Genomic DNA, 14,363 nt, shown 5'->3' with positions numbered 1-14,363 from the left:
CCCCATCATTTAGGTGACATTCGAGAATAAATTACTCATCTCAAGATTTTCAATGTATCCTTGGAGTTTTGGAATGGTTTTGAGTATAGGTTTAGGTTGAAGTTTTAAGATTTGGCAACTTTCGTGTGATGATTCAGGATTGTGTGCTAAATTTAGGGTTTTTAAAATTTTGGATTTTAAGGATAGGGTTTTGAGTTTCAAAGTTTAAGGTTTAGGTTTTTGATTTCAGGATTTGGGATTTAGAAGTTTGAGGTTTCACACACTTTAAGTCTTGATTTTAGGGTTTTGATTTTAGGGTTTAGAGCTTTAGAGTTTTGATTTTAGGGTTTAGGGTTTAGGGTTTTAGTTTCAAGGTTTGAAGGATTTAGGGTTTTGATTTTAGGGTTTGAGGTTTTAAGGTTTTAGTTTTAGGGCTTGGAGGTTTTAGGGTTTCGATTTTAGGGTCTGAGGCTTTATAGTTTTGATTTTAGGGTTTAGAGGCCTTAGGGTTTTGATTCTAGGGTTTGAAAAGTTTAGGGTTTAGTTTTGGGTTTGAAGTATAAGGTTTTGGGGTTTAGAATTTTAAATTTTTAAAAAATTATGAATATCTCTAAAAATCTTCAACATCTAAGCAGACTTCCAGAGTAAGTTTGATTTTTTATAATTTTTGAAAATTAGTAAAAAAATCTCATATATTTTCTTTTTATAACAACTTATTATTAATAAAATTACTAATTTATTTAGTGTTATTATTTTTTTTTATAATAATAATTCTCTAACATCTAAATAAAATTATCATTATTTAAAACATGATTAAGTTCCCTTCCACATCTAGGTAGGGAGAATTTTCCTATTACTAATTTATTTTATGATCATTTTATACTTATTTTATTATTATTATTTAAAATTTGGGTTATTATTCTTAAAAAAAATTAAAAAGAATCAAAAGTTTTTAAAAAATATTTTTTATTATTGGTGTTATTATTATTATTACTATTTTTTTATTATTTTATTATTATTACTTTTTGTAAAACAATAAATTCTAAAAGTCTTAAACATACATAAATAGCAATAATGAAGTAATATATATATATATATATAAACAATAAAAAATAAAAAAAATAAGATGAAAAAAAATTACTTAAACTGGATTGGTCAACGGTCTGGTCAACTCCAGTTCAATCGATTCGATTGTTTGGTGATTTGGCGGTTCGATTCGGTCTGATTGAACTTGTTCAGGGCTGTTGAAAAAGGCAGGTCAGTGGGTCGATTATGCGGATCCCGAGTCGGATCACGGGCACGCACAGATCCTTCCCCCTTTAAATGGCATCGTTTTGCTCTTTTATTTTTTTATATAAAAGCCAACTTTTTTTTTTCAGATTATTTTTTCCTTTACTTCAGAAAAAAAAGTCTCAACCTTCAAAAACTCTTTAGCCTTCACCGAAATCTAGTGCCGTGTCATCCCATTGGCTGCCGCTAAGGTTCGTCGTCGGTGGTAGTTGCCAGTAGTCGTTGGTGATTGAAAAATAAAAAAAAAAACTTCCAGAAACTCTCCTCAACATCCTCTTTCTAGATCCAGTCTCTTTTTTGCTGAAAACAGCCTCGAAAGGAGCAAATCGGCTTTGAAGTTTTTGTGTTCTTTTTTTTTTTATTGAAAACTTAAACTAATGATCTCTTTTTTTGTTGTAAGAGGGCATTGGTGCTGAGGTTCCTTCCTACGAGGAGGAGTGTTTGTTGTTGTTGTTTTTTTTTTAGGTGTTTAAGGGCTATTTGGGTACTGCGAGAGTTTCTGACTGTGGAAAAGCTAAGGTTTATGGGTGTAAGAACTAAGGTCTTTTGGGTGTGGGAAAGCTTGTGTGCCTATGTTCGAGTTTCCGAAAGAGCCTGAAAGGGAAAGGGGTTGGATGCTTTATAGGGCTGAGAATGGTGGTGGCAAGTAGAGTATACGCCTGATAAGGTATAGGTGCCATGGCAAGATAAGGTCGGTGGTTCTGGGCAATTAGAGCAGGTGATGTGTAGAGACTCCGATGGAATTGGGAATAGTGGTGGCAAAGGTGTGTGAACAGGCTGGTGCCGTGCACGGCACCATGCTTGTTCCTATCCCAACTTTTTTTTTTCTTTTTCTTTTTTTAAATAATTTTTTTAATTTTAATTAAAACATTATTATTATTATATTATTATTATTATTAAAACAAAAACTAAAAATAAGATTTCATATGATAGATTCGGATAAAATTTGGTGTCTACTATATTTACGACGGTAACACTACTTAAAAATAACCATGAGAAAATGTTAATGCCTTGGGCAGGTTTACGACGAACTGACCCAATCGATCAATTAATTTAATACCATGTTGATCCTTCACTTCGTTTGTTTTCTTTCTCCCCCTTTTCCTCCCCGAACCTCATGTTGCATAAAGTTTTGTAGTAGAGGTTTTCAAGATTTGTTTAAAAAATATTTATTTATATTATAAAAATTATTACAAAATTTTTAAGTTTATTGATAAAAGTTTTCAAAAATGTATAAGAAATTCTTTTTTAAAAATGTTTTATTTTCCTAATTTTTCAAAAGTGTTCATGAACTGTTTGTTTCAAAAAATGAATTTGGAGTCTTGTGTAAATTTAACTGTATATTTTTTTCTTCTGAACCACCAACTAATACTTGTTTAGCTTGTGCTAAGCATGTTTGAGCTAAAAAATACAATATCTAATTCACAAAGCTAAATATAAACTATTTCAATTTATGCAGGAGTTTGGTGGCAAAATTCAACGATGCAGCTGGAACTTGGAATCTCACGCTTCTAATCCGCAGAAGCTGCAGTGATCAAATTGGAATTTACTTGTTTTTATTCTCCATCATTTTAATTTGAATTCAAGGTTCCACTATTTTATTTAAAGGTTAATAATGCATTTTCATTTAAATCTAAAATTAATATTTATTTAAATTAATTTTATTTTTAATTAATTTTATATTTAATTTAAAATCAATAAATTTCAATTATAAATTTAAGTGAAAATGCACCCTTAGATAAAACAGTGGAAGTTTGAAAATCTTTTCCCTTCCATAGTAAAATTTTTTAAGTCTTTTTAACATTTTCTTTTTGTAAAATTGCATTCAATGTTGTTATAATTTAGAAAGCTACGTTATACCCACTCTGAAAATGTGACCAAGCATGGTCCAATTGGCTCCAAGTAGGAAGGTCGGTGGTTGCTTTCTCCAACTTTATCAATAATAAATTGGCTAACCACCTTAACTTAATTTATCGGTGTTAATTTCAAACAAACAAATATCCATATCTCGGGCTTTAATCTTCTTTATTATCATATTTAACATGTTAAAAATTTTTAAAACCTACAAATAACTTGCTCCAAAGAAGCATTTTATTTATGAATGTTAAAGTAACGTTATTTTATATTGGTTAAAATTTTTTTTTTGTAATTTTATATTTAAATTAGACTTTTTCACTTGTTGTAAATTTTATGTTGAATTTTTAACATGGTATTAAAACACAAATTATGTTATGTTATTCTTACTTGTTATTCTAATATGTTACCCTTTCTAATTTTGTTAAATGATAGATTTCGAGTTTCATGTTGTCTATAATTGGATACTTAACAATGAACAGTTTAAGATATGCAACATACATGAATAGAAATTTAGACATGGAATATGGCACGGTTGGGAGGCCAAATAAAAATTACATGAACCATGATAATCAATGAGAAAATTTCCATGCATTCTCCATCTATGCCTTTATGCAGCAGTAATCGTTTGAGGAGTAACTGCTTGCTTCTTTACCATGACAACATGTTTCTGTCCGGTAAGACGATAGTTGAAGACCTTCTGAATATTGCATACCACATTACAGATAGTGCATATTCTAACTGCAGCAGCTGCTCCACCCTCCATAACTTTCCTTTTCTTCGTCTCTAAATCCTCTTTAGGTGCCTCAGACTGTGCTGCCTTCTTCTGAATATTGATTTTGTACATTAACACCACTGCTATCATTTGCTGCTCGGTTCTCCACTGGTCCAATTATCAGATTTGTTGCAGTTGATGTACCAATCAAAGAAGGATCACAGGTGCCATTCTTAGATTTTTCCAAATTCTCAAGGTTCTTCAGGTCTTCTTTCGCTGACAAATGTTTTGCATAGATATCATTGCTGTCACACTTGATTCTGCAGACTTCAAACCATCAGGGGCGTAGGAACGTTATAAACTTGTGGTCATTTGGTTCTTTCCGATCTCCAACTCCTGACCATTTGCCACACCAGAAGCCCCAAATTCATCTGTCCACCTACATTGTCCCCAAAAATTGCTGCAATGGGATTAATTTTTACTTGCAAGTTGTTTCTCATACACATATTTTGTATTGCATTCAATGTTGCAAACCTTACTCTGCACTGGTTGAATCAGCTTGGTTTGATTTGATATGCTGCTTCCTATTTCATTATTCAACATAGACTGATTCATCCATTCGACATTACTAAACGATTCAAAGCCCATTGGGCCACTAAACAACCCATTTTTCAAGACCCAATTTGACTTCCAGGCTCCGGCTTACTTAGGTCTGCAAAAAGTCCAATTTCATAACACGAGTAACGCGTATGATCTATAATAATAGTGATGGATTAAAATATTTTTAATAAAATTTTAATTTTTAAAATATTAAAAAGGTTAAAATACCCTTTATAAAATTTTGAATGATTTTTAATTTAAATAGTTTTTATTATTAAATTCTCATTTATTAAATTTTTAATAAAATTTAATTTTAAGTATTTTTTATTATTAAATTTTTGTATTATTACTAACTTGTTCATATAAAATAAAAATATTGATTAATCATAGTTGAATGACTTAACGTAAATTATTGTAAGTAAATAAGTCTCAAGCAAAGTAAGATTAATTGTTTTGGTGAACTCTTTCAAAGTGTGACAAAATTAACTGGAATAATCTTTTAAATATGTTTATATCAAAGTTACATTCATTTTTAAAAATTTATATTATTAATGCTGATAATGAAATCATTATAAATTGTATAGGTGCTATATAACAAGTATGTTATTTTGATTTTTGAGAACTGAAATTTCCTTAAGAAAAAACATGACAAACACCAATGTTAAGAATTTATTTGATTTCATTTTAATTTCTAAAATTATGTATTTTAATATTTTTATACAAAAAAATTTCAAATAAAGGAAAAAAAAAAGGTTTCAATTTTTTTTTAGTATTAATATGAAACTCTTTTATTAAGAAAAACATTATATACTTTTTAATTTTCTCCATTATATCAGTTAAATAATATTCACTGTAGTATTAAAAATTTTGAAGTATAAATATTAAGTAATATTTATTCAAAAATATTGAAATTCATCAAATTAATTATTGCTATTGCATTTAATACAAAAATATTAGGCTAAAACAACAAAAAATCCTTGAACTTTATCATTTTACTTAGATAAACTCTTATAATTTTATTGTAAATCCTTAACCTTTAATTTGCATTTAAATAAACCCTAAGCTTTAATTTGTATCCAAATAAGCCTCTAATATTTAATTTGTACCTAAATCAATACTTCGCATAAATCAATCCTTGGTTTGAAATAAGGGTATATTTTAATACAAATAAAAAGATAAAAATTTATTTAGGTATAATAAAAGTATAAGAACTTATTTTAAAAAGTGAAATAGTTTAAGGACATTTTTTAATATGTTAGCCAAAATATTATTATAAATTATTTATTAGTAAAATTTATTAGTAAAATTTATTTGATAAATCTTTATTTAATTATGTATTTAATATTTCATTAATTTTGAATTTTGACTTTTCATAATTTCGAGTAGTGTTTTAAACTTAAAATCATGGATAAATAAGGTTACATAAAGTTTTATTATCTACTTTTATTCAAAATATACAATTATTTATTTATGCACATGAGTAAATTTAACTGAATCATTGGTATATGTTTTTCTTTATTTAAAAAATTAGATTCAAATTACATGTTTCTCATCATTTAAAAAGTTGGATTCAAATCATTTTAAATCCAAATAAAAAATAAATATACTCAATTACTTATAATTGTAATTTCACTTTAAGAATGTTCTTAAAAATTAGTTAACTAATTCTACCACGAATTTAATGAAAATGAGGCATTGAAGTTGAAAAAAAAAAAAAAAAAAAACTCAAATACGGAACTTTTAAATTGTTACATAAGGTAATTAAGAAAAATTAGATTCTAATTGGGTTACTATTTCAATTCAAATTTTGGTTATGTTCAATCATTTCATATTTTAAATAATTACTAAGTTTCGACTTTTTAAAATCAATTGAAATCAAAATTAAGTTAGTTTTATTTTTATAATTTTATGTATTATATTAATTTTTAATTTAGTTTTGATATTTGCATTATCATAATAAGTTATATTTTAATTTATAATTACATGTTGAATTACGAATAGCAAATTAGGAGCTTTTACTCATTGTTTTTAAGTCATCTACACTTAAATTTTTTCTTATTTTCTTTTTCTACTTTATAAATTATATCATCTGGCATACATTATGATTAGTTTCTTTCTAGGTATACGTAAATCAGCGATAATGTAATAGTAAATAGTTATTAATTTATTAATTAATAATTGAAAACGTAAAAGTAATAAGTATAACTTAGTATCAATCATTAATAACATAATAATTAATCAATAACAACTTAATCTTAAATCATGGATGACTTATTAGTGAATTCGTGATAATTTAATAGTAAATGAATGATAATTTAGCACTCAATAATTGTTAACTTAGTAATAAATAAATAATAAAATATAGTAATAACATAATAATTTAATAGTAAATCAATTATAATATAGTTCTATATGCATAACAATATAGTAGTAAATCAAAGACAACTTAAAAAAAAAAGTGATAACTTAGTAATTAATCATTGATAATTTAATAATAAATAACTTAATAATAAATTAATCATAATTAGACAGTAAGTCAATTTTGATTTAATAGTAATTAATTGATAGTAGTAAATCATAAATAATTTGAGGTCCATTTAGATGATGGTGAGATTGACTCTGATAAGATTAAAAACACTGCGAAAGTAAGATTGGTTACTATACTGATGAGATTGGTTACTATAATAGTAAAATTAAAATCAGTGATGGAATATATGTTTGGATATAAAAACAACAGTGGCAGTGACGTACTTATAGTGAAAATAAAAAATGATCATTAAAAACATTAAATTAAAAATTATATATAATAAAAAATATAAATTATTTAATATTTATACAATTAAAAAATAATTAAAAAATAATAAAATTATTTTTGATGTTAAATAATAATTTTACCAATAATATTTAAAAATTAATAAAAATAGTAGTAATTATCAAATAATTTTTTTAAATTGATAATAAAACATTTACATAAATTGAAAATAATCTAAAATAATTATTATTTTATTTAAAATAAAGTTTAAAAAAAAAGAAAAAAAAGAAAGAGAGAATCGTGCCTTATAGTTTCAAAGGGAAAGAACTAAAGCAAGTAAAAAAGGATTGCAGTGGAAATGAAAAATCTTACTCAACCTCTTCTCCTTTAGCAGACTTTTGCTCCTCAGTGCGATCATTTTGGTACAATTACACCGTTCTTTATTATCAAAATGTCTTGCGCCATTAAGATTGCTCCACGAAAAATGTCTAATCGGATCGAAATGGTATTATGATGAAATCCAAATTTAGCTTTAATGGTGAATTAATGATAATTTAATAGTAAACAATAAATAATTTAATAATTAATTATTAAAATTTTAAAAGTAAATTAATAGAGAATAATTAATAAATGATAAAATAAATATAAATAACTTAGTAATAAATCAATAATAATTTTTAGTAACTAATCAAAAATTAAGTAGTAAATAAATAATAATAGGTTTAAATACATAATAACGCAAATTATCAATAATTTAATAATAAATTATTCATAATTTAATAATAAATTGATAACTTAATACTAAATCAAAAATATCATAGTATTAAATTACTAATAACTCCATTGTAAATCTGTAATAATTTAGTAGTATTTTAGTTAATTAATGATAATTTTATAATAAATCATTGATAAATTTGTAGTAAGTCAATTATAACTCATTGATAAATTTATAGTAAGTCAATTATAACTTTATAATAAATCATCAATAACTTAATAATAAATCACCAACAATTTAATGATAAATCATTCATAACTTAATAATAAATCATTTATAAATTAATAATAAATTATGGATAATTATTATTAAATCATTAATACTTTAGTAGTAAATCACTAACAATATTATAATAAATTAATGATAACTTAATTGTCAATTATTGATAACTTTTTTTTATACTTGAAATTGTTAGGAATTAAACATTGGTTACTAGCATAAATGAAACCATAACTTTTCATCTTAAAGGATGGGATAAATATACTATGAACCTATTCAATAAAATATTTTTAAATTTAAATGAAATAATAATATTATTATACAGAAAAAAATTATCTCATATATTTTTAATGAACTTTTTAAACTCTATATTTTATAGTTGTATATGCAAAATAATATATTAGTAAATTAATGATAACTTAATAAAAAAATAAGTGATAATTTAGTAATAAATCAATGATAGCTTAATAGTAAATCATTTTCAGTGCAATAGTAATTAATTAATAAATTTAGTAGTAAATCATAAATAATTTAATAATAAATCAATGATAATTTAGTAATTAATTATTGAAAACTTAAAAGTAAATCAATATAACTTAATAGTAAATCATCGATAACTTAATAATTAATCAATGATAATTTAATAATAAATTATGGATAATTTAATATAAAATAGTGATAAGTTGGTAGTGAATTATGGATAATTTAATATAAATTTGTAATAATTTTATAATAAATAATCGAAAACTAAGTAGTAAATAAATGATAACATAATAGTAAACGCATAATAACATATTAGTGAATTATTGATTATTTAATAGTAAATTATTAATAACTTAGTGGTAGTAAATTACTTAACTTACTTGTAAAGCAATGATAATTTAATAATAAATTAGTTAATTATTGTTAACTTTGAAGTAAATCATTGATAAATTAGTAGTAAATTATTGATAGCTTATTAGTAGTAAATCGCTTAACTTAATTATAAATCAATGATAATTTAATAATAAATTAGTTAATCATTGTTAACTTTGAAGTAAATTATCAATAAATTAGTCATGAATAAGTTATAGCTTTTTAATAAATCATCAATAACTTTGTAATAAATTATCAATAATTTAGTAATAAATTATTGATAATATAATAGTAAATTAATGATAATTTAATTGTATAACTTTTTTATATTTGAAATTGTAAGGGATTAAACTTTGGTTACTAATAGAAATGATACTAGAACTTTCATCTTGGGAGGCTTGGATAAACTTATTAGAACCTATTTAATAAAAAAATTTAGCAAAAAGATTTTAAATTTAAATGAAGTAATGATGTTATTATATAAAAAGAAGGTTATCTTATACTATAATGAATCCATGCTTTGCTACAAAAATTAATTGTTCAATGTATGATGCACAAATTTTATTAATAATTACTAAAAATATATTATAAATTACCAAAATTATATGAAATGTTACCAAAATTACATTAAGAGGTAATCAAAATTTTATAAAAGAATTTATCAAAATTGTATCATTGGTTAAGAAAATTATATTATAATTATTATATTAATATCAAAGGTTAACAAAATTATATCAAAAGTTATCAAAATTTTATCAAAGGTTATGAAACTTTTAATAGAGATTACCGGAACATATATCAAAATCAAACTTAAATAAGAAGTTATTAAATTGTATTTACACATATACCAAAATAAAAAAAAAAAAAACTATTAGCATTTATTTTGTTATTATTATCATAATATCCAAAAAATGTATTTATTAAACTAAAATTTTAAAAATAAAATTACACATGCATAATGTACATGCTAAAAATTGTATAATAGGAAAAACGAAAACAAGAACAAAGAAAAAGTGAAAATAGAAAAAGAAAAAAGTCCCTCGGTATCTTGAAGAAGTAGAACGATAACATATTGACAGATGGCGTCAGGCTTCCTTGTGCTTTTCCTTTTCAATTTTCACTCGCACTTTTTTGTTTTCTTAGAGCTAGCTTGCTGGACCTGTCCTAATCCAATAACCTTGATAGAAGCACTTCCCCTTGGAAATTTAACTTGAAGGCCAAAATAAACTACAAATAAAAGTACATAAAAACGGGTCCAAGAGTTTAGCTCGGATTTCATTCAATAAATTTGAAATTTAAATTTCAGCACCTGCTTTCTTCTATTTCATCTTACAGCCTCCTTTGTTTAAAAAAAAAAAAAAAAAAGGATAAAAAGCTTAGCAAGATACAAAATTTTCCTTGGAGTAGTTGCTGGTTAGCTCTTTCTACTAATTGACAAAGTAGTTAGCACCCAACTGCCAGTGCCAGCTACTAAAAGCAAGGGAAACACCTAGCCAACTCCGTGCTGTTGCCAGTTCATGCCAAAAAAAACTAGTTAAATACTGCACTTTGTTCATTTCCAATCTGTAAAAATAGCTATTCTGATTTGCTTAAGCACAACCAAAAGTTTAATATGGAAGTTGGGTGCATTAGCAATATCATTGGCCTGCAGCTTCACCATGGCATTAGCTAAGGCCGTTGCGTTGGCGGTCAAATAATATTGAATCCAATGTCCATGATCATTGTTGTTGCCCTTCTACTTTTCTCTGTTTAATTTCTGAATTGCAAAAGAAAAAGGGAGCAGTAATACATGACCATTGCTGCCAAGTATGTGTCAGATTAGGCCCGTAATCAGCGCAGACCATCTACTTTAATTTGAGTCAAATTAAGGTTATGGAATTTAGGGACAAGTGATTAGACCTTAATTTGTGCATCCGTGAATTGAACAAAGCTTTTTAATTGAGTTAGGCTTAATTTGTCATTTGGTTGTCATTTGGTCGGATCATAACTCTGATTAATATTCAATACGGGATTTGGTTCCCTTTGACAAAATCAATCATAAAATGCAATTGTGGTGCAGTAGGAATCCATCCCACCACGCTACCAAAGGATCCTTTCAACTGATATTGTGCTTGTACTGGTTTTATCTTGCTGAACTAATGACCTAAATTGGAGATGTGGTCCAATCTAATCTTTCCCTTGGGAATAGTCATGAACACGGAGTGTATCCCAATTATTTATGTAATTATTTTTAAAAAATAATATTTAATAGATTTAAATTTTAATCTCAATACTTATAATCTTTTCTCTTAAACCTGTATCACAAGAATTTAAAAAAAAAAAATCGTGAAGTTTTCTATATGAACGTAGTCTTTGGGCAAAAAGATACATATAAAATTAACAGCGTATGAGAAAGAGAATGGAAGTGAGATGGGTTGTCATGCTTTATGATAGGCGACTAAACAACCACCTATGTGCTCACGTGCCATCCTTGTGTACATTATAAAAATGCTTTTATCTTCCCCCATGAATTCACACACCAATTCAATCTTCAACACCTCACTTATTCCTCCTTTGGTGCCCAGAAAAAATAATTGCCCTCAAAAAACAGTTGCTTTTCATTGAAAAGTACATTCCAAATGTGACAAAGAGAAGCTTGAAATATTCAATTACAGCATCCAAGTTTCAGGTCCTAACAGATCAATGAGCTAGAAATTTTGCAGCAACAAAAGGCTCATTCTATGGCCAAGAAGGCCAAGAAGCAAAATCATGATGAATAGAGAATGTAAGAACAAAAAGAAGTTAATGGAAAACTTGTTGAATTTGTAAAGAATGAATGAAATAATATGCAGAAACTTTGTTTTCGTACTCTACAGTGTACACTCTTCAATCTTTATTGGAAAACCATGACAATGAAAGGATTTGGAAACTAAGTTAGAAATCAGCCCCACTAATATTGCTTCGTGCTTATGCAGGGATTTAAATAGTCTAGGGTCATGTTTTCGGTCGTGTCATATTTATTATGTTTTCAGATACAACGGAGATTGTTGTGGTCAACGCGATCATTAATTTTTTTAATTTTTGCCCAATTTATTAAAAAATATAATAATTATAATTATAATCATAAAAACTCTTATTTAATGATTTTAAAAATAGTTTATGACACTTTATATTTTTTATTTTCTAAAAAAATTATTCACAATTTTATTTAGATTATAATAAAGTATTCATATTTGGTTTATCCACAAAATTTTTCTTGAGTCAAGTTCATATTCAATATTAATTCTAGACAAATAAATATTAACAAAACATAATATGTTAAATACCAAGATCTATATTTAATAAAATTACACACTTAAAAATATAATAATTTCACATTCCATTAACTACAATTATTGATATATGTTTTAAATTTTACCACATGATAGAATGACGAGAAGAATCAAATTCTCTATCTTCACTTTGAGAGCTAAGTTGACTCATCCCCTTCCTTGTGGCCTTTGTTCTTGATACATTTAAGGTGAAAAATATATTTGAAGATGATACATTTGTGGAAAATGATACATTTGAGGTGGATAATAACCATATAGAGATGGATAACCATGAAGAGGTTGAAAATTAGGTTCTTTCAGTAGATAGTGCATCCTTAAGTACTAGCAGATAATTCATTATACTTAAAATTACTAGAATTTGGTCTCTTACTTGAAGATGAACCTCTAGAAATATCATAGTGGTGCTTCTTGGCTTTTTCTTTTGATCAAGTTGTACATACACTTTGACCTTCACTAGATTTAACAAATGAATTTACTCCGTATTTTTTCATATTAATGAAAAGTCTACTAATAGCAGCAAGCCGCCCAAGTTCTCCTTCAAGTGGGATATAAGATCGATTTGCATCCATATTACCATTAAAATTCGCACCATCACTATCACCATCACCATCATCATCATCTAGAGTTAAACCCCTACCATCATCACTCTGACTTGGTGTTGGACTTAAACTTGAATGAGGCATATTCATTTCTTGAGATTAGTTTGATTGTTCAACATTCATTTTATTATCAAAATTATCTATGGGCAATCAATTAGAGTATTGACCATGTAACAGAGGATATTTTTTCTCTTACAGCCATTTTGTTAGTGGATCATCATTTTAAAAAATATGGTCAAGGCTAATATATTAAAACTATTATTTATCTCGTCAATGCTCATCTTCAGTCTCATGTTATAATAGGTATATAAGTCTTTCAAACTTCAATCTATTTCTTATTTTGGTATGAATATAGTTAAATGTGCTCCAATCACATTCTCAATTTGATGCAGATGTTGTTTAACTAAGCATTTTAATTACTAGTTTTTGTAATTTAGGAATACAAATGCCATATATCATCCACCACTTAGTTGTATAAAATTATTTAAATTAAATTTGAATATGATATATAATTAAATAATATAAATAAATTTTAATTATTTAATTTACTATTTATCTAGATTCATTTATTTTCAAGCTCTTTGTGCCTGTGGAGTACCAAATGTTTTATGCTTATCTTGAAATAATAACTATATCGATTGAAAATACAATAATAAATGAATAAATAAAAAATAATTTTATTTTTAATACATAAAATAAATATCAAAGTATAAAATAGTATTAAATACTAACTTAATTAATCATTCTGATTTAAGTATTTATAAAAGGTTCTAATATTTCAATAATTGCTTTTGTACCTTTTAATGTTTCTTTAAATATATTTGCGAAATGTTCCACTCCAAATTGAAATTGTGAATTTATATAGTAACCTAAACATAATTCATAACAATATTATATTAAAGTAATAAAAAATAAATATATAAGCAATTTAAGTATAAAAAATAAATATATTTTTTAAATACTATCTATATTCTTAGTTTACTTACCAGTTGAATGCAAGTCAGAGTGCATGAAACTCCATTTATTATTAATAATCTTTTCATATTCAGCAGAATAACACTGTCATAACTTATAGATCTATGGACCTACTGCTAGACATGGATTAGAGGAGTCACCACCAATTTTTTTTTTTGTTTTGGTGTGATCGATCACTTAAAGCAGATTCTGATTTACAAAATTAGAGTTTAGATTCAAGAGTACAGTTACGCATGGGGAAGGTTATAACACCTTTATAGCGCTCATCCAAAGGATGATACCAGTTTAATTTCAGATTATCCAAGCCTTAATCATGTTTATAATTTACCAAATTGTTTAATATTGAAAATTAGTCTTAAAATCATCTCAATAGTTTGGTAACGACTTTAAGATAATTCTCTCAACTCAAGAATATTCATAGAGTAAATTATTTTATTTC

General features: G+C 25.8%; 1 pseudogene; it reads right to left on the bottom strand.

Moving 5' to 3' along the window:
• Positions 1–3,709: 3,709 nt before the first annotated feature.
• On the bottom strand, positions 3,710–13,039 carry LOC149516907 (uncharacterized; annotated as a pseudogene).
• Positions 13,040–14,363: the final 1,324 nt, after the last annotated feature.

This window comes from Durio zibethinus, chromosome 9 (assembly GCF_047325235.1).
Source record: "Durio zibethinus cultivar Kanyao isolate XHJ-2024 chromosome 9, ASM4732523v1, whole genome shotgun sequence".
NCBI lineage: Eukaryota > Viridiplantae > Streptophyta > Magnoliopsida > Malvales > Malvaceae > Durio > Durio zibethinus.
Note: the sequence above shows the minus strand (reverse complement) of the source record. Positions and strands in the feature narration are given on the sequence as shown.